Genomic DNA, 18,203 nt, shown 5'->3' with positions numbered 1-18,203 from the left:
AAAAAAAAAAAGAAAAGGAAAAGAAACGTAACTGTACGTTTTAGTTCCTTCATTAATTAAAGCAGGAATCCCAGCCTGGTTGAAAAAGCTATTGCTGTTCAGAGGATAGCTAACTATTCAGAGAATAAATCTGCTTGCAGATTATTAACTACAAAGTAAAAGCCTATTTGCTGTATATGAACAATAGCTGCTTTTTATATTGTTGTGTTTGGACTTTCTGCAGCTAGAGATACAAACATTTGTAAACAATCCGTGCATACATCTTCATTCAGAGTTCCTGAGAGTTACGAAGTGATGCCAAGAGGATAATCAATCAGCCGCCATTTTTTAAGGCTGCTTTTTGCTTGGCATGCGGGGAGTTTTAGTGCTGCTTCTAAAAGCAACAAGGTTTTGTCTGTTGTGCTGCAGGAACCAAAAAACATGAGCTCGTTCCAAGTTTACACATGGAAGTTTTAATTCATGCTTTCGCCAAGTGGGAAGAATGAATGACTCCTTGTTGTCATTCTTCCACGTTCCTCTCCCTGTGCTGGTCAGCCTGGATTTAGGTGGGCATAAGCACTGGCTGTCCTCTCAAACACATACGCGAGAGTGTTTTAGCGTGGAGTATTTTGACACTTCCAAGAATGGCTAATTATGCACATGAGAGGTCTATTTGAAGGCCTTACTCAGAACATATTGATCTTCCATTGACTCTTGTTGCCCTTAATAGACTGGTGGGCAGTGGGGCTCTTTGTGGCTCATTTGATCTCTGCTACTTACCAGAAAGGAAATTTCTTTTCAAGTGGGGATCTAGACACATTTTCATTTTGTGTCTTCTCACATTACCTCAGTAGTTGTTGTTTCTCCCCTTTGTTTGAACCTTCTACCCAGAGTGCTTCGAGGGAAATAATGGAATTGCACTGATGGAAATAAAAGATTTGATGTAATCCTGAGACATGTTTTAGTTAAACACAGGCAATTTGTCTGAGAGCAGTTCGATATTAGGATGAAAGTATATGGCCTTTGTGTACATGAGATGGTATCATCTATCCTAAAAAGCTATGAAACTGTTAATTAGAGTAGATCAAGCCATAGCAGTAATTTTACTGGCATGCTAAGAAATAATTAATTTTTATTTCAGCCTCTGCCCTTCACGATGACTTTCCTCAATACTTGGTAAGTGAGCTCCAGTTGCACAAACTATTCTTAACACATTTTAGCTATGAATATTTTCTTTGAAGTAACTTCTTAAATGCTTTTCAATTAGCACATGCAGAGGTAATATGAGTCTTTCCTAATTTACAGTATGAGTTGTTTTTTGTACCTATTATCTGCAGATGCAGTATCTGTTACTGTGTTCTCAAGCACCAATAGTCTTTGAAAGAAATACTTTTATATCTACTCAGAAACGTTTCACAGAGCAAAAGTGCTGAAATTAGATTAATGCATTATTAATGATGAGTGATTTGCTCAGCCCCATGAACAATAAAGGAGCATTTTTAACCCATTCAATCAAAGGCCTGTGAAGGAAGGTGAAAGCACATTGTGTTCCTCATCATCTTGGCATTATGGAAGAATGTCTGAATTAGTTCTTAGGCCTTAACTTCACAATTTGTCACATGCCAGCTATCAGTGAAGAGCTGGATAGATGAGGAAACCACTGCAATATGCCATCAGATGCTGCTGTAAAACTTAATCTCTGTTCTGAAGTGCAGTTGGGCACTGATGCAGCCGTGCTCCGCAAGGTGCCCTGATAGGATCAGAGTCCTTGGACCAGGCTGACCAGTCTGAACCTCTCTCCTTTTTTAGCCATAATGTCTGTGCTCACTGCTTCAGGTCTTGCACAGCATGGCTTCTTAGAGAACATTTTTCTTCCCCCTTTAGCTGTCCTTATATATAGTTCTAGTAAACATAGTGCAACTAGAGAAGAAATGCAGTGCAGAATGGAAAATGAATTCACGTTAGTCATATACCTCACTGGATAATTGATGGCATATCTTCCTGCGTGCAAGGCTTCAAAACTGATTAGCTGGCAGCTTTCACTGCTGTCCCACTGTATGAGAAAGTATGGCTATAAAAGAGAATTCAGCTTCACAGCATCATATTCGCTTAAATTTCATTGATAGTAACAACGTGAACAAGAAAATGTGAGGTATGGGGAAAAAAAGTATAAGAAAACAATTCTTCAAACCTAAAAATAAAAAAGAACGCAGAACAACCACCTACCAGCCAATGTAAGAAATTGAGGTTGCAAGAGAAAACACTTCAATCCCACAAGAAGCAATTAGAAGATCTTGTGGAAATAGTGCATCAAGAAGATGAGTCTCCAGAGGAACAAACTGCTTTTCCTTATACATTTTTTTTTTATTATTGTTCACATGGAACTCATCTGACTGTATATTCTCTCCACAGCATTTGAATGTTGCTTTCCCCTTTCTGGATGATTATCTGTCCTCTGCTGTGAGGAGGTATGAATAAGCAAAAGCTTTCAAGGTTGCTGTAAAGGATGAAGTACTTTTTTATATCTCTGTGCAGAACATAATGCTTGTAGGGGGGAAATAGCAAAATATTGTTCTTCTCCAGCATGCTTTGGAGAAGTGCTTGGTTTATTTACTCGTGTCCCACCTGAAACAACCCACAGATTCATTTAAATAAATAAGCTTGCACTGCACGGTAGGTTTTTATGTGTGTAGAGCAAGATAGAGAAAGTAATGGAAATTCTCCCTTGTGCAGGGCAGATTAGTTGATGCTTAGGCAATTTTTACCAACCTCCCCACCTGGTTTTACTGTTTACCCTGTGAAGTTGGTTTGAGCTGAAAGAGTCTGGGTCTCTCCTGATCCAGGGCACTTATTCCTTGGTTTTAGGCACTTTATAATCTTCTAGGTCACACGTGGCTTAAAATGTGTCATAGTAATTCTCTAATCGGTCACTTGGAAGCTGAAAGTACCTTCATATCCTTGAATTTGATACCAACTTAGAAATAGCTGCTCTTTCTCAGAGGTAACTGAAGGCACATTACAATCTGGTTTAATAGGTTTTATGATCAATCAACATAAAGGCACATACCTGTCCTATTAATAATGCGATAGGATTATTGAGCTATGACTAGCTTACACACAAATATTCACCACTTACACATTCATGAAATGAGAAAAATCTTAATTAGCTTTGATGCTCCTGGATTGCCGAGTAAAGGATAGTTTTACCAAGGCCTGATTGAATTGATTGTTGTGACCCCATGCTCTGCACTGTGTTTCCACAACAGAATTGATCTTTTTCCCAGATGAAGACATACACCATTCTGAACCACATTTGAGGGTGTTTCCAACTAAGCTTGGTGAGGTCAGTAAATAATGAAACTGGCCCGCTGGAAATTTTTTTTCTCCAGCACCACACGGCTTATTGTCACTGTAATATTATTTCTCTGACTTCAGAAAGCCCCTTTTCATTTGCAGCACTTCACTAACAGTATCAATTGTCCATTATCTCTTCTAATTTTCTTTGGACTATTATAAGAAGCATAAGCAAAAGTGTTAGGATACTGGAGCACTGAGGGATAAAAGAAGAAAAAGAGCAGGTCAAGATTACATTGGGTCATTGCAACTTTCAGCAATATTTCTTTCAAGAAATTTGAAGGTCTAAGAGTCAATTGTTAAAAATAAGGCAGAAGAAAACCTGCTAATATCTATTCAGAAATCAATAGAAATATCCAGTTTGACATGAACTTTTATAGAAACTTCTACGGAAAATGCTTACTTTATGACATGACAGGCATCTTTATTACATAGGTTAAATGAGGCAACAAGGGAAAATAATATTGCTAGCATATTGGAACATAGCAAGAGAACCGAAGAGCAAATATGTGTCCAAGCACAAAGATAAGAAAGTAAAAACAACCAAACAACCAAAAAAACCTAAACCCTATTGGAATTGATTTTTACAGTGCAAAACTGATGTTTGGAGAAAGGAGCATTCTTGGTGATCAAAAGGCATCATTTATCTCACTAATGTTTCCAAGAACTTTGAAAGAAATAGAAATAACATTTGTGAAATTATTACAGGTTGTGAGTAAAGCAATTTTGCTTCAGTCTGCTTTACCTTGGCTAACCACAGCAGGAGATTCCTTATAACCCTAGCTGATTATGAATACAAATCATCAGGTTTATATACACATGGTTAAAAATTCATTTTTGATAGCAATGAATGGGGGCGGTGAAAAATTGTAAATCAAAATACATACTTGAACAGTGTCCTGTTGTGTCATGATAAAGGGGTAGAAACGTGTGAATGACAGTTGTGGGAATTATTTCTTTTTCTTGTTTCCTGTCTTTCAGAATTTAAACTAATAGGTGGGTGTTCCATGAGAAGACAGGCAGTGATTGGAATTTTATTGGTCACATGTAGCAAACAAGTAAGATATAGGCATCTTTATAAATCAAATCTACAGCTAGAGCACAGACAGATTAACAGGTGGTGAAACAACAGATGACACGTACAATGCTAGTGGTAAAGAAATATGGCCAGGTTGAATAGTTTGGATTAATTATAATTAATAATAATTAATTATAATTAATAATAATGTGTATTAATTCAACATAAAACACTTTTTTTAAATAGATGGCTTTTAAAATACTAAGGAATGATTTTGCTCTGCCCACATTGCCTGCTGGCCCTTGGGACTAGAAATTAATCCAGAACTGTTGTTGGGGTAATGAGCACTAAAGCTGAGCAGTTGCTCAAATTCACTTTGCACCGATTTGAAATGGTTCTTCTGCTCAACTTCTCAGGCAGTGGCTGAAATCAGTGACCGCTGAGGGTCAGTTAGAGTTGTCCTGACCACTCAGTATTTCCACAGTTCTTGATGCTACTAGATGAGAAGTTACACTGATGAGAACATTACACTATTGCAAAGCCAAGATTCATTGTCTTGCAGAGGTTCTCACTGCCTAGGTGGAGACAGGGGGAAGGGTATTGCTGGATCCCTCGTGGATGAGGCCAAAAACAAATGTTAGCCTTGAAGTAAATTAAAGGCAGGTAAACAGAGCAGCAGAAATATCAGTCATAATAATGAAGGTGGAAGTAGATGGATTTTCCAGATTGGTAACCTTCATCAAACAAATGCAGGATGAGATCATTTGAACACAGCCTGGAAGAATTATGGAATGAAAAATAAGTTGAGTAAATCAACAAGCGTGTCAAGTGATACTCTGCTGCGAAGATGGAGGTTTCTTTTTTAATCTACTGAAAAGGCACATTCTATTCTCACAGGAATGAAGCTATAAGGACTCATTGCCAAGAAATGCTAGTGGATACACACCTTCAACCCCCTCTCGCAGAGAACTGTTGATGGGCTTACGTGGCTGAGGTATTTATGAAGGAACTTTTTGTACAAGGTATGAGTGTATGTGCACTGTTGCATTTAGTGTTAAAATAATTGCCTGAGGTGCAGAACAGACAAAAATCAGAAATGTGAGGAATGAAATAAATGAAACTTGTCAGGTCTGTACCCTTTTTATACTTTTAGATAGTCAGAATTCTCCTTCTGTGGGAAACTCACTTGCCTGTTCCCCAGGCTGTTAGCAGGAAGGATTGATTTGGGGCCTTAACCTATGCAGTTCCAGCTGGGACATTCAGATGGTGCAGACAGTACATGAATGGTTGTTGCAAATAATAATATTCCATCACTGATAGTACTACGTAATAGTATGAAAAAAGAAGAGTTGTGATTTATACTGTGTCATGCCAGTGTAAAAGAGAAAGATCTACTGAAGCATCTGCTTGTTTCTCCTGAGAACAGCACAGTCAGCTCAAGATTGTGCCCCAAGGTGTGTTTTGACCAAGGGAAAATAAAATAGTCGTATAGACAGGTGGGTACCTCTTATCCCAGTAATGACAGCAGCATGACCATACCAGACGGGCTGTTAATCTTTCTAGACTTGTATATCTTTATCTACCTCATATGCTCAAATTTTGCCCCTTAGGTTTTGAAGCCTGTTCTGACTTCTACACAATTTAAATTTTCAATTTAGATATCACTAATATTTTTAAAATATTGTTTATCTGCTGCCTAGATTCTAGATGTCTTCCAAAATATCTGCACCATCTGTCACAGTCTAAGAATTACCATTCTAATTATCACTAATAAAGGGATGAAGTCATTTGTTACAAAATTTATGCATAGCACCGGTCACCCATTCACCCAGTATACAATTGAATCTACACTGGGGGATTCTGGATAACTCGTGTGTCAAAGAATGGGTTAATTGTGTGCACAGAGGGCTAAGAGGAGTGTATTGGAATTGTGTAGATAGTTTGAAAAGGTGGGTATGAATGACCATATGTGAGATAGAGCAAGGATAGGCTTTTTAATGGGTGATGGCAAAAGGAGGTTGTTTTGAAGCATAGTGTGGGATGAGGGAGATAGGTACTTATTCCAACAGTGGATTTCACAATAGCTACATTTAGTTTGTGTTTTCCAAGAGTAAGGGTGCAAGGAATGATTTGGTGCTCTGTGGTAAGTGTGGTTATGGTGACTACAGGCTAAAGCACACACACTGGGAAAGGAAAGCAGCTGCTTTCTAAGCCCTACTCCAATAAGTTTATGGAGACTTTATGGGAAACATCATCAGCTGTGACGCAGGCTCATCCGTTCAGCCAACCAAGCAGCCAATAACTCTGGGGTTTGGAGACATCTGAGTTGAGGTTTTGAGGACATTCCTTTTAGCATCTGAACCAAAATCACAGCTACAGAGTTCAGAATACTCTAGTGAGTCTAGCACACAAGACCTAAACAATACTGTACAATCAATAAGTATACAAAGGTTAGGGTAAGTAGGATTATTGTGGTAGAAAGATAAGAAATGAAAAATGCTCACCGATGTTGTAGGCTGGCAATACTCTCCACGAGGGGTGATCTCCAGAAAGAGATCCTTGCTCAATGGCAGTCAGCACTTCAATGGATCTAGGAGAGGTTCTACCCCTTCCGGTAGCACAGATGAATTGCCTTCACCTGTGCTCCCAGGGCTGACTCATTCCTTGCCTCAGGTGCTCAATCAGAGGTTCAGGCCATGATCAACAGTTCCCATACAAATATAAAACCTTTGTTCTGATGCAAACATCATATGACAAAAAAAAAAACAAACTATAACAAAAACTGCTTTTAGAACATCTAACTAGGTTAAATGCCATTGTTATCTTAAGTAAGGCTAAAAACTATAGGCATATATTTTCCACAATCTGCTGATTGTTAATTAATATCCAGGATAACAAAAGAAACCCACTGTATCACTCAGATTTAATGATCTTGTGCTGGAAAGTGTTCCGAATTGTCCTTCTTTGAAATACTTAGCTCACCAGAAAATTCCCCATAAGTCTTTTAGTTTCTTCTCTACTGAAGGGTACTCTGAAATCTTCACCTTTTCCTTTCAGATGTTTATACAGAAGATGACCACTGAACATGAGCATGAACAACTTATACTTTTCCTTGAGCTTGAGGTTCATAATGCTGTTTGGACATTATAAGCCCTTAAGTACTGTAACAAAGTGAACATTCAGCTCCAGAAATTTAAAATCCAGGCAAAGTGAACTTGCTGATTAACTCTGTGAATGAAATTCGTAGTTTAGTAGAGTCTCTGATGACAGCAAATGAAAATCTGTCTTAAACTGTAGTAAAGCCTGCAGGAAATACAAGGCACCTGCTGAGAAATCAGCTTTCTCTTTAGCTATTACGTTTAATCTCTTTGACTCTTGTCTAGTTCTTCTAGGGTAGTGGGAACATAGGTATGGATTTTACAGTGCTGTCATCACCACTGAAATGCTCATATTAATCTAGATTTGTATGCTATATGGCTGTTGGCAATGAGGACAGTTAACATTCCAGTATCAATTTCCCTTCAAGGATACTGAAGAGCATTGGAAACATTAAGCTTTGAGGCTGGTAATTTACTAATGAGAACACTGATTCAAAGAGAAATTAGAACCTTAATCTCTCACCCATTGAAGCCAATAGAAATCATTTTGCGATTTCCTTGGGCAGACTCTGTGTAGCTTGTAAAAGGTCACAGAAGAAATCACAGAAAAATTAGACTGAAGTCCAATAACTTTTTGCTTACCCAGTAGGAGAGCAGCTGCCCCTTGTGCTGCGTCTGTATCCTTTCCATCTGAATCCCTTTTCCTTAGTGCAGTTGAAAAATATTCCAATAAACCTCGATTTGCTGGGATCTCATTCCCGTGTCACCACCAGCTGTGTGCTGTAGCAGAGGAGATGTAGAACAACATTATAATAGCTTTGGAGCTCTATTCTTTTTCATTCAGGCTGAACACCAGTGTCTCTTCCTTGGCACCCTGTGGTGGAGGCTGATGCTCTAAGCAGATTTTGGAAGCAAAGATCTCTTGGGCAAGTTTCCTACAGAAGCATAAAGCTGGTCTCACCAAAGTGAAGAACCAGAGCCTTGCCACGTGTTTACATGCTCACAGTGACATGAAGTCCTTTAGTACAACTCAAGGCGATGCCCGATTTCATAGAAATGACATTTCCAAATTCTTTGAAGCAGTTAAACTTTAACAAAAAGTTGTACTGCACTGCTGAGACCTTTCATTGAACTAAAGCATCCGGTTTTCAGAGTGACATGGTGACATTGAGGAAATCACAATTAAGTTCTTCAAACGTGTTATTTTATAGGTAGTATCCTCCAAGGCCTGATCCAAAGCACTCTGTACTCAGTAGGAACCATTTCACCTCGGGGCTCACTCAATGTTTTCCAGCATGCTCTGTCTCTGGTAATATTTCAAGCAGTTTATTACAGAATTTCATAATGCAATATGCATTGCTCGTGTGGCTAGAAACCTTTATATCAACAGTCTAGATAAATGCCTGCACTGCTATCATAATATACTTCAACAGAGGTAAGAAATATAGTGATGTGTTTACAAATTTGATCCATTCAGGGCCCTGGGCTGTAGTAACTTATATATAGGAGCATTTATGCACAAAACCGCTGGAGCATACGTGTGATTATTTATCAAGATGCTCTGTGTATGGTGTTGGTATTATGCGTTGGCACCTACTTGCTATAACAGGAATAAACGCTTCGTGAAAGAACACAAAGGACACCAGAAAGGTATATCACAAACATATTTTTATACTGAACCCACAGAGTATTTATGCTGTAGGTTCCACATAAAGTGTGTGTGAGCTACCAAGTACAGCCCTCCCAAAACTGGATAAGCAGTACAGTTTTATAATGATGGTATAACTGAAAGAGCCTTTGTTGACTTAAAGTACAAACCTTATGTTTTCTAATGTTCCTTCAACTTGCTTATCACATAAAGGTCATTCCACAGCACAATAGAGGGAATAGATGTATATCTATGATACGCACAGCAGATTTAAGCATTTGTACTCATCTGGGTTTAGCCAACTATGGTGTGCAGTGAGTGGCAAATGTATTTTTCTGTTGTGCCGTATAAAGCATTATTTCAGATGTTTGAAATAATGCATGTAGTTAAAGGTTATGGCAGAATAACGTTAAAGGAATTCACTGTTTCTTGGCCTGATGGTAGTATGGATGATAAAAAGGAGATGGTTATTACAGCCTTGAAGCATTACAGTTATTTTTCTATGATAATCGTCCTCAAATTTTGTTATAGCCCTAATGTATTGCCTGAAAGTTAAAATCCAATTCACAGGTCTGTGATCACTTATTGTCTAGAATGTAATTTCTAAAAGAAAATGAGTAGTGATCTTGAGGATAAATCTTGGTTTCTTTAAACTTTTTCTATTTTTTTTTCTTAAGTGGAGGTTTATATTTCAGAGAATGAATCAATCCAGGACCAACACTTCTAGATTGAAATATGCCAAGATGAATATCTCTTCCACTTCATAGTGTTATCACTCTTTGTTACCAACTTATTATGGACTACAGGTAGCAAGTGCTTCTGGACTTGCAGCAATACACCAAAGCTGTCAAGTGACCAGGAGCTTCCAAACAGACCCTGCATGATTTGAGAAGCCCATTGGATTGTTTTGGTTCTACTTGTGAGATATTTTGAAATATTAGTGTCCATTAGCGCAGTATTAGCACTTCACTGTCCTTAATGCTGTTTAATCCATCAGTTTTAGAGTCCCAAACCAAGGACTCCCTGCCAGTAGTCACCGCTACTGATGCAGTGAGCATTGTCAGATTGCAACCTTGGCCATAACAAGGTCATGTAATAAAGCACATGACAGGGGAAAGACTGTAATAATAATTATTTCCATTGTGTATAATAAATAACATAACATTATATTACTTGTAAGCATTAGAAGAGCCGTGAAAGTCAAGGCAGTTTTTTTGTGTTTCTGACTTTTTTCTGTCTGTTTACAGAAATAAAATTAAGAAAAAAGGAAATGAATGGGAAGAATGTCCCAGCTAAAGCAGAGCTGGTTCCAGACAAGCTGACAAAGAAATGAGATGGTGTCTCAACTATGACAATGCAGAATAGAAACTTAATATTTGTTCTGCAGTTTGTGTTCTGTGTTACTTTAAGGGACTGGGAAATATTTGATTAAAAAAGGACTCCTGTTCCCAGGGTGCATCACTCATTGCAGATTTCCCTTTGTAACTAGGGTTACTCAAAGTCATTTCTTCCACCAAAATCTGTCTGATATTTCTGTCTTTCTGGAGATTCACACATGCGATTGGAAATCAAACATTCAAGGCAGTTAAGTATTAAACCTGACAGTTTTATGTGTCTAGTACAATAATTGATTCCATGTTATGCTAACCTACTCCACAGGTTAAAGCAGTGAGGGACAGCTCCATCTCATACAGGAGTCCCTGAATTATTATTTTTAAGGTATTTAAAAGCACCGAGGCAATTATTCACATTTCTGTTTTCTTTTATAAGCACTTACATGGTTGAAGAATAGAATACAGGGAGCACTTGCAGTGTCTGAAGGAGAAACTCAACCCTGAAGTTTCCTCTGAAAAAAGAGAACATAGTAAAATAGTAGTAAAATATTTAAAGTAAGGTGGTTGTTGTTGTTGTTGTTGTTGTTGTTTTTGAAGGAGCTTATCTGTCCATTCTTTCTCTCTCTGTGCTGCTCTGTTTATTACCTGCTTGTGGGTTGTCAGAGGAGCTCCTTCCGACCTCTTCCAGCTGGGGAGTGCTGGGTGCTGGCAGAGGCTGAGCAATTTCTGGCATTTCAGAGTTTATAAACAAAGCAAATGAATGCTCTTTTGAACGCTCTCCTACCAAAAATACATCACTATAATGTCAGTGATGACAAACTGTGGATTCACCCACTCTCTTTTTGATGGGAAGTTTCCAAGAAGAGCTGCTACTTCCGCAGCATGATGGTAGAAACCTGCAGGTCAGGAGGACTCTCTGAACTGCCCTCTGTCCTCCCAGGTGTTTCCATTTCACCTGAATGTGTGTTACACCTGAAAAGAGAGGCTGCTTTTGCAGGCAGCTGCTCGAGGCACCCAATTAATATAGGAACACCCAGATTCACACCCTGCTCTCACTCACCAACCGTTTATGCTGAGCCAAGTGGAAAACCATTAACTCAAGATAAATGCATGAGACAATGTCTTTTTATCTACTGTTATCAGTAATTGCTGTGACCCAGTGCCTGTTGAAGTAACAGAATTTCTGCTTCAATAAGGACCAAATCAGGCTGTACATGGTCAGAGACCACTTCTTTTTGCAGGTAGTTTTCAGTGTATATTTATGGTGAGAAATGAGTGCCGCTTTCTTTTTGCACATTAGAAGTGCTGGGCTGAAGAAAATGGGTATAACTTTTCTTTTAATTCTATAATCTTATTACCCTGGCTCCAATAAAAACTGATAATGAAATCTGAGGATATTGAGAACTTGGATTTTTTCCATTAAGTTTAACTTTGTATTTTTATCAAGCAATGTGGTACTTACTAGAGTCCAACCCTTTTTAAGACTATCCAGGGAAACATAAACCCTTGCAGCAAGCCATTTTCTGTCAAAATTACATCTGACCTGCATATTTTTGCAATTCTCCGATGCATTATACAGTCAGATCAGGTTGTTCCTTGACCAGTTGTTCACCCCTATCAATTGCATTAGCATTTAACCTGTCAGTTTAAATTACAAAGGTAACAAAGGTTTAGGAAGGTTACAATAGATCCAATCTTATATAGAAGTGTAGAAGAATAATCTTAAATCATCCTTCAATGCAAGTGTTATTTTTTCTCCTGACATACATATACTCACCTTCTAGAAACATCACTGTAACTGTGAGCAGCTTTTTATGGTGGAGGAGTACATGACATTAGCAAAGCCTGTGAAATAAGAGAAGTACCAGCAGTAAGACAAACATGTAGATTTTGTTTGATCTTAGATTGCATCACCTTTTCTCATTTTCTCTTCTGTTCTTCATCCTTTTCTAGTCTTAAATTTCCTCTGCTCTCTCCAGGGATTTTATTCCTCATTGTGCCTGATTACTAATTTAGGCCCTATTCTGTAGTCTCATAAGCACCTCGTCAGGGGCTGGAGTCCATCAAATGCTGCTAAATCTTGATCCTTTAGACCTGAGGGTACCATGGCTGTTAGAACCCAGCCTCTCCTTGAACTGTAGTCATCCTCTGCTGCACTCCTACAGCCCCGCTGTGTCAGTTTGTCTTTGTGTGGCTTCACTAATGTAGGTATTCCTGTAGGGTTGTTCCAAGGCATAAGGAACTTGTGCAAAATGCCCCCTTCCAGCCCTGCACTCAGAGCATCAGGAGAGCAGAACAGGAAACCACCGGGTGTGCCTATGAACAGTAATGTTGGGAGTGCCACTGTACGTGTTCTGAATACAAAACATGATGTAATTCCCACTGCAACTACCCTGCCAAGCTCTCTGTACCCCTCCCAAGATCAACACAGGCACTCCATAGCCTTTCACAAGGCTAAACCAGCATATGTTGAGCCCCAAATGCCACTGACTCATGCAACAGGAAAAAAAAAAAAAAAAAGCAACCGAAAAAGCAAAATCCTAATTCTGTTAACCTATAGATGCCATGATATTTCCTTCATATTTTGCTCCCTTTCTTACTAAAGGTGAAACAAATAGATTCTGCCAATAATATTCATATGCACGAAGCTCACATCAAAGTCATTCTCTTTTGTCTGCGCGGAAACTGCATCATTAAGATAATAACAAAGCAATACCAAAAGTAAAGCCAGATTGTGGCTGTTGCTGAGTGCATGCTCTTAGCTGTGTATTTCTTCTAATATCTGTAGATATTTGAAACACAATAGAAAAATACTGTTCCCAGTGTCCAGAATGCGTGGCAAAAAGTGCTGTAAAAATAGCAGTGCCTGCTTGTGTATTAAGTTCAGCAGTAGGCAAATGCTAAAAGCAATGTTGTTGGAAAAATAGTTTGGGTGTATATCTTTGTATGCTTGCACAAACACCAACTTCACTGCATGCTGCATTAGCTGTGCCGTGATGAATGCTGTTTAATAAGCAGAAGAGAGGAGGTGGCTGCGTTTGGGCAGTGCTGCAGTCAGGATGTGTGGGTCCCACCACCCCCAGCTGCCCCATGGCATACAGAAGGATATGAGGCTCCCAGCATGGCATCTGAGAGCTGTAACCATCCAGAAATGGATATATGTAAATGCATAACTGATTTAAGAACATCATGAAAATCTATTGAGTATTCAGATAGATAGAAAATAGAACTCAGTGCCTCCATGCCAGTCAGCATGAATTTCCAGTGAGCCATTAGAGCCATACAGGCATCAAAAAGAAAGTCTTCACTGTGAGAAGAACGACTCAAACCCTGTTGATGTCATCCACAGTGCTGAGCAAAGACAGGTGGATTGCTGTACTGATCCATGCCAGGTTTTATTAAACAGCACATTGGGAATTGTCAAACTTCTGAAGGCTGCCACAATATCGATGCACTCAGAGGGCTCTTAGGGCCTCCTCCCATTGACTCTCTCTGTTCTCAGTGCCTATGGAATAATATTAAGGAGCGACACAAAAGGTGAAGTCATTTCCATTTTCAGTGCAATGTTCACTACTTCGCTAACACAACTGTGGGCTCTGTTCTTCCTTACAGAGGCAGGCAGAGCTTGGATTTTGGTAGTTTTTGGCCCCAGCTCACCTGCTGTTTGTATCTTCAGCCTCTCTTACCTGGCCAGCTGGGGCTGCTCCTCCTGAGGAGGTTCCTCCACCAAGCCCATCCTTCACTGAAGTCCGCAGTGAGAGCAGTGGGGGGATCAGGCTGGGGAGCTGACTGACTCAGCACACAGATATCAGAATGGATTTCCCGGTGCTAAACACACCAGGAAAAAAAAAACAACAGGTTTCAACCGAAAGTCCTGCTTTATAATTCCACCTCCAATGAATTTCTTCAGTAGATACATCTGAGAAGTATCTTTTTCATTTTTCATGACTTTTTTTTTCCTTCTGAAAGAGCAGAACATTAAGGCTATTGAAAGTGGACTGGCTCCAGATTTATTTTTTGTTGCTTTGCTTTTATTTCCTCTTTCCCAAAAGAAGCAGTCTTCATTGTGGAACAAAAGATCTACTGCCCTCAAGTGTCCTCAGGGGCACAGCTGGGACCTAAAGTTCAATCCAGGAGACAAAGACATGAACAAAGAACAGAAAACCACAGCCCTTCAGTTGGCACCAGTGCTCACATCTCTGCAGCCAAACCTGGAGTTAATTATGCTTTGGTCCTAATCCATGTCTGCCCCCCATGAAAAAATGAAAATTAAATAAGAGGCTTTTCCATGGATTCATATATTGAATTTTCTGGGGCACAGATGAAGATATTTATGGGGAAATGATGAATACAGCAAATCACAGCAAATCACATCACTGGGTGTCCAACTGCCACATTGGTCCTCACAGCACAGAACAAAATTTTATCTGGCAAATAGCAAAACCATTCTATCCCCAGTGCAATGGAGAGCCTTGAAAGAGTTTTGAATGTATGAGGGACACAAATCCACGTGGAAATGTAAAAAGCAGAGTGAGAGAAAAAACAATGTGAAGACAACTTCATTTCAGCAAAAAAAAAAAAAAAAGAAGATTCGGAACAGCGAAAATATTTTTGAAATGAAACACCAATTCTGAAGGAAATGTTTTGAAAAATTAATTTTCAGCTCCAAAATGAGCATTATAAACAACTTTTTTAAAATTACAAATGTGTTACGTAGCCATTGCTGTCATGTTTCCTATTCCAGATGCGTTCTCAATATAAATGAAATTAGGCCATGTATTCAATGCGGCCACATGCTCTATTTATGGTTTGCAATCAAGCTGTGGAATTCAGTGCCCCTCTCTATCATGAAGTCAGACTCCGAGGCTAAAATGACTTCATATCCTTAAATTTTGTCCCCACCATATATTCCTGCTTTGGAGAGCGAACGCCTGAGCTGAAGGCTCCAAAGTAATTTGTTTGGAGTGCTGACCTTCCTTTGAGGTATTACCACAGTTTGTCACTCTCCTGTTCATGATAGTGGATGAAACTTACTTACCAGTCCTCGTTGCCCGTGCTATCAAATTGCTTAACTTACATATTTAAAATGGAAAATGATTTTCTGTTTTATCAGTCTGGAGTAATTCAGAGATAGGAGCTCTGTAGTACCTGGGAGAGCCCTGGTGCAGTCCTGCTGTGTTAATGTAGAGCAGGGAGTGCCATCTGGGTTCACTACATTCAATCCCTGATTAAAAACAGGAACAGAAAGAGAGATGAAGAGGTGCCCTGCAGGCTGCAGACCCAACAGCACTCCCTTAAAGTGCCCACGTCCAGGCCCAGAAAGCCAGGAAGCAGTGATGCCAAATGCCTACTTCCATTTTTTGAAGTTTTTACTGAGCTAAATACCCTTTATATTTACTGTTTAAAGCAGTAGCTACTTTGAGTTTTTCTTAACTATGACCTTTCCATTTACTGGGTCAAGGATATAACCTGACCATGGTGTTGGAAGTCAAGTATTCCTGACACTTTACGTTTTATTTCTTCTAGGTGCAGCTCTAGCCCTCAGCTGCTCATCCATACCTTGGAGAATTATTGATTCTTATGTTTTGCTAAAGAAAATACATAATCACATCTTCTCCCCAAACTGCAAGGATATATATATATATCTTTCAACCCATCCATTTGTTCCTACAACAAATACAGTGTGCTGCTCAGCCTAACCTAAATGCAACCACCCTGCTAAAAACATAATCTTCAGAACAATTATAGTCACAAAGTCTCAGGCAGTTTTCCTGCAGAGTACAGCAGTATTCTGTATAGGAAAGTACAGACAAGGAAAAACAATAGCTCAATTACTTCATCTATTATTAACATTGTGGCTCTACTGAGAAATATAATGACAGGATCACAATGAGATGCTGACATACATGTCACAATAATACTGTCATAGCAGGTGCGTGTACCAAATGTAATTTCTGAGCAATCTCTGCTACACAAAGTGAGGGTAGTCCTGTTGGTAGCACCTCTGCCATTAGCTAAGTGTGTCTAATTCGGATGTACTTATCCAGGATGAAGGAGAAGAGACAAGTTTGGAGAAGTGGCTTCTGCTTCTGAACACCCTCTGTCTGTCAGTGCCTATTGATACATCTGTACAGTTCTCTATTGATAGCCATCTAGCTGCAGATTTTTAAGATGTGTTTAGATACCACGAGGCACTAAGTTTTAAAGGCACGTATCTCTCTGCACTTACAGAACATCACCCTGAAAACTATTCCCCTTGGTCCGTCAGACCCAGGGCTCTCTGGTGCTTGATGGCATTGATTTCTGTGTAATGCATTGTCACCTCAGAGAGCAGATGCTTCACTCTCCTCTGAAAGGTAAATTACGAAGGAGCGAAGGAGAAACAGAGGAAAACTTGTGAGAAGGGGTGGAGGAGGTGAGGCAATAACTTCAGCAAAGGTGAAGCTGTTCTCTTGAATCTGGTTCTCTCAGGCAGAACTGAAGTAGATAAAACACACGTTGGCATCTTAACGCTTAGATTTTCTTTCTTCTCTTTATCATAAAATGAAGGAAAATATTTCCTCGCCCATCTTAGTTCTCCCCATCAGACAGCAGATCTGTAAAGCTATGCCAAAAAAGAAGAATATTCCCAAAGCAATAGAAATTCTTGAAGTTTGCTTGATAAACTATTTCTTCATTTCTGTATTCAAACAAAGCACATGTATTTTCATGCACCGTTGAACAGAGAAATATCGTGAATTTCTGTAGAAAGCTGCTATCTTTTACTTGGAGAAGTCATTCGCTAGGCTTCTCAAAGCACAGTAAAACACTCTGCTATCCTTCCTGCACCCTGCTGAATGTAAGTGCAAATAATTTTTTTTAACGTTATTAATTGGATAATTTCAGATTTTACTTAAAGTAATTCAAGTGTTTTCTCTGTGTTTTTCAAACTAACCTGACAGGAACCTGATATTAAAGTAATGTCAATCTCAAGGAAAGCCATCGTTAGACGTGCATTAATATCAGTTCATTGCGAAAATGTGCAGTTCAGAGGACTGAGACAAAGAGGAGATGCTCTGCAGAGGAAAGTGGGACCACAGAAGGGCTGGTGTGAGCTGTGCCTGGGTCCAGAAAGCCCCTGAGCCTCTGTGAAGGAGGCTGGTAAGTCAAGAAACATCTAAGTTTGATAATTAAATGAGACAGAGCAGACTTATTATTACATTACAGTGTTAATTGAATTCCTAAATGATATCATGGCATCCAGATGTGTGACTGGAATCACACATCTGTCAGCCAGAAGTGAAGAATGGAGGTGTGAGCCTTTTGGGTTACTTGGGCTTGCTCATGCCCTGGGACCTCAAGAGAACATCAACCAGAAGATGGAAGGAGGAAGAGTGACTGTTAATGACTTCTAGATGGAGATTCAGATTTTTTTCACCAGTTTCTCAACTGAGCAGAGGTTGAGGGGTCTCTGGAGCTTGGAGCACAGTGGGAAAGTTGCCAGCACAGATGGAAGAAAAATGGCATTCAGGATGCAAGGGTGTAAATCTCACATTTCCAATCACTTCCTCTCCACCACCAACTCTTGTCAGCTCAGTCACATTAATTGGTTTCGACTTGCTTTTTCAAAACTATAAATTCATTAAAATTTTGAAAAATTGCCATCACAAGAAAAAACACCATCTTCAGTTAACAGTGTCAACCTGCTGTTGCACTGGCTTCTTTTAGTTCTTAATTGGATATGTGGAATCAAATTCTGCTTAGCAAACAATTTTTATTTTGGCAAATCAGCT

General features: G+C 39.3%; 1 long non-coding RNA gene across 8 annotated transcripts in view; it reads left to right on the top strand.

Moving 5' to 3' along the window:
- The window catches only part of LOC104913201, a 102,388-nt gene that overhangs the window by 78,491 nt on the left and 5,694 nt on the right, over positions 1-18,203 (top strand). For 7 of the 8 annotated variants that reach the window (XR_004161344.1, XR_002119688.1, XR_795206.2 and 4 more), the window contains 4 exons: positions 1,121-1,155; positions 2,392-2,447; positions 5,249-5,373; positions 17,373-17,571. This is a non-coding gene — a long non-coding RNA (uncharacterized LOC104913201). The remainder of the gene's footprint in view (positions 1-1,120; positions 1,156-2,391; positions 2,448-5,248; positions 5,374-17,372; positions 17,572-18,203) is intronic. The other variant, XR_004161343.1, reaches the window with a different exon arrangement.

The sequence above is a fragment of the Meleagris gallopavo genome, chromosome 14 (genome assembly GCF_000146605.3).
Source record: "Meleagris gallopavo isolate NT-WF06-2002-E0010 breed Aviagen turkey brand Nicholas breeding stock chromosome 14, Turkey_5.1, whole genome shotgun sequence".
Lineage (NCBI taxonomy): Eukaryota > Metazoa > Chordata > Aves > Galliformes > Phasianidae > Meleagris > Meleagris gallopavo.
This window is presented reverse-complemented; position numbering and strand designations above follow the sequence as displayed.